Genomic DNA, 3842 nt, shown 5'->3' on the forward strand with positions numbered 1-3842 from the left:
TCATTCTCACCTATGAATGTGTGCCTGACAACCACCTCTGTTCTACCTTAGACTGAGTAGATATCTCCTGGATTCCTTAATCAGAATCTTCGTGGTATAAGCTAGAATTGATGGCGGCATTCAAGAGAATCCGGAAGGTCTAAACCTTGTCTGTGGTATTCTTAGTAGGATTCAAGGATTGAATGACTGTGATGAGCTTCAAACTCCTGAGGGCTGGGCATTAGTGACAGACGCAAAAGAATCACTAGATTCTATTCCAACCTAATTGAGAACCGACAGATGATTAGCCGTGCTGTGACAGAGCGCGTTGAACATTTTCACTGAGAGGATGGGAGGTAGCCATTGACAACGGTGAAACCCTACATACAGCTTGCCATGGAAGGAGCCTTGCGTGCATGAAGAAGAAGACAGTAGGAAAGCAGAAATTCAGAAGATAGAGCATCTCTAAAACCTCAACCTGTTCTCCATTACTGCAAAACAAGTATTTATTTCATGTCCTTTTACTTTTCACAATTAAACCTGAGAATTATAGATATCCTGACTAAGAGTTACAAGATAACCACAGCTTACTTCAAGCCAACAATCTCCGTGGGATCGACCCTTACTCACGTAAGGTATTACTTGGACGACCCTGTGCACTTGCTGGTTAGTTGTGCGGAATTGCAAAAGTGTGATTGCAATTTCGTGCACCAAGTTTTTGGCGCCGTTGCTGGGGATTGTTCGAGTGTGGACATCTGACGGTCTATCTTGTTGCTTAGATTAGGAATATTTTATTTTTGTTGGTTTAGAGTCTTTTATTTGAGTCTAGTTTCATATTTTAAGTTTGGTGTCAATTGCATGCTTTTACTTTCTCCTATTTTTTTTTCGAAATTGCATAGTCTTGGCTGTTTCTTTACCTATAAAAATTCTAAGTTTGGTGTCTTCTTTGTGTTTTTCTTTAAATTTTCGAAAATTTGTTTTGATTTTCTAAAAATTTTAAGTTTGGTGTCATTTTGTTGTTTTTCTCTTTCCTCATTTCAAAAATCAAATCTTTTTCAAAATAATTTTCAATCATATCTTTTTAATTGCTAATTCCAAAATCTTTTTAATTAATTAATTAAATTGATTTTCAATTTGCTTTGATTTTATTCTCTTTTGGTTTTCGAATTTTTATTTTATTTTTCATTCATTTTAGTTTATTATTTTCGGTTACCTTTAATTAAAAAAAAAATAATAATATCCACATCATCTCATTTTCTCCATCATGGACCTAAGTGGAATTATAATAATATCCACATCATCTCCCTTTCTCCATCATGGACCTAAGTGGAATTGAGCAGTCCAGAAGGACTCTGGGGTCATATGCTAACCCCATTACAGCTGCATATGGGAGTAGTATATGTATACCTCCCATTAATGCAAGTAGCTTTGAGCTAAATCCTCAACTCATTATCATGGTGCAGCAAAATTGGCAGTATTCCGGTCTTCCACAGGAAGAACCCACTGAGTTTCTGGCACAGTTCTTACAAATTGCTGTCACAGTATGTGATAAAGAGGTGGATCAGGATGTCTACAGATTGTTACCGTTTCCATTTGCTGTAAAAGATCAAGCTAAGAGGTGGTTGAATAACCAACCCACAACAAGCATAAAAACATGGAGACAGTTATCAAACAAATTCTTGAATCAATTTTACCCTCCAAAAAGGATGACACAGCTAAGGCTGGACATCCAAGGCTTTAAACAAGAGGATAATGAATCCCTTTATAATGCCTGGGAGAGGTATAGAGGTATGCTAAGGAAATGTCCCTCTGAAATGTTTTCAGAGTGGGTACAGTTAGACATCTTCTATTATGGGCTTACAGAAAAAGCTCAGATGTCTTTAGACCACTCAGCTGGTGGATCTATACACATAAGGAAGACGATGGAAGAGGCTCAAGAGCTCATAGATACGGTTGCTAGAAATCAACATCTATACTCAAGCAGTGAGTCCTCTACAAAAGAAGAAGCTATGGCAGTAACTACTGATCCTAATCCTCAAGAACAGATTGTTGAGCTTAATCAGCAATTACTCCTGACAGTTAGCAGAATTAAAAGAGATGCTCCAAGAAACTAAAATTGCTAACAAGAATATAGAATCATAGTTGAATCAGACAAAACAGCAACTATCTAAACAGATAACAGAAGAATGCCAAGCTGTTAAATTAAGGAATGGGAAAACATTGAATGTATCAACTCAAAGCAGCAGAAAGCTAAGAAAGAAGCAACTGACAGAGGATGACCAACCAACTACCCAAAATCCCTCTGAGGACAGTAAGAGCCCAGAGAAGAATGATTCTAGCGTTCAAACACCCAATGGGTAGCCAATTCTGGCATTCAAATGCCAGAAAAGGGTTGCAATCTGGCGTTAAACGCCCAAAAGCACCCAATCCTGGCGTTCAAACGCCACAAAGGGGTCAGACACTTGCAAATGCTGATAACAACCCCCTTATGCAGGCTTCTCCAACCACTTCTGTAGGAAATAAACCTGCAGCAATTAAGGTTGAAGAGTATAAAGCCAAGATGCCTTATCCTCAGAAACTCCGCCAAGCGGAACAAGACAAACAATTTGCCCGCTTTGCAGACTATCTCAGGACTCTTGAAATAAAGATTTCGTTTGCAGAGACACTTGAGCAAATACCCTCTTATGCTTAGTTCATGAAAGAGATCTTAAGTCATAAGAAGGATTGGAGAGAAACTGAAAAAGTTTTTCTCACTAAAGAATGCAGTGCAGTCATTTTAAAGAGCTTACTAGAGAAGCTTAAAGATCCTGGAAGCTTTATGATACCATGCACATTAGAGGGTACTTGTACCAAGAAAGCTCTATGTGATCTTGGGGCAAGTATCAACCTAATACCTGCATCCACTATCAGAAAGCTTGGCTTGGCTGAAGAAGTCAAAGCAACCCGAATATGCCTCTAACTTGCTGATGGCTCCATTAAATATCCATCAGGCGTAATTGAGGACATGATTGTCAAGGTTGGGCCATTTGCCTTTCCCACTGACTTTATAGTACTGGAAATGGAGGAGCACAAGAGTGCAACTCTCATTCTAGGAAGACCTTTCCTAGCAACTGGACGAACCCTCATTGACGTCCAAAAAAGGGAATTAACCCTGAGAGTCAATGAGGATGAGTTTAAGTTGAATGTTGTCAAAGTTTTGCAGCATCCAGACACCCCAAATGACTGTATGAGCGTTGATATTATAAACTCTCTGATGGAAGAGGTTAATATGACTGAGAGTCTCGAATCAGAGCTAGAGGACATTTTTGAAGATGTTCAGCCTGACCTGGAGGAACCAGAGGAAATAAAAGAAATTCTGAAAATTCCTCAGGAAGAGGATAAGCCTCCTAACCCCGAGCTCAAGCCACTACCACCATCCCTGAAATATGCATTTCTGGGAGAAGGTGACACTTTTTCAGTGATCATAAGCTCTGGTTTAAATCCACAGGAAGAGGAAGCACTAATTCAAGTGCTAAGGACACACAAGACAGCTCTTGGGTGGTCCATAAGTGATCTTAAGGGCATTAGCCCAGCAAAATGCATGCACAAGATCCTATTGGAGGATGATGCTAAGCCAGTGGTTCAACCACAGAGGCGGCTAAATCCAGCCATGAAGGAGGTGGTGCAGAAAGAGGTCACTAAGTTACTAGAGGCTGTGATTATTTATCATATTTCTGATAGCCCCTGGGTAAGCCCTGTCCACGTTGTCCCCAAAAAAGGAGGCATGACAGTAGTTCTTAATGAAAAGAATGAACTGGTTCCTACAAGAACAGTTACAGGGTGGCGTATGTGTATTGACTACAGAAGGCTCAATACAGCCACCA

This window comes from Arachis duranensis, chromosome 9, assembly GCF_000817695.3.
Source record: "Arachis duranensis cultivar V14167 chromosome 9, aradu.V14167.gnm2.J7QH, whole genome shotgun sequence".
NCBI lineage: Eukaryota > Viridiplantae > Streptophyta > Magnoliopsida > Fabales > Fabaceae > Arachis > Arachis duranensis.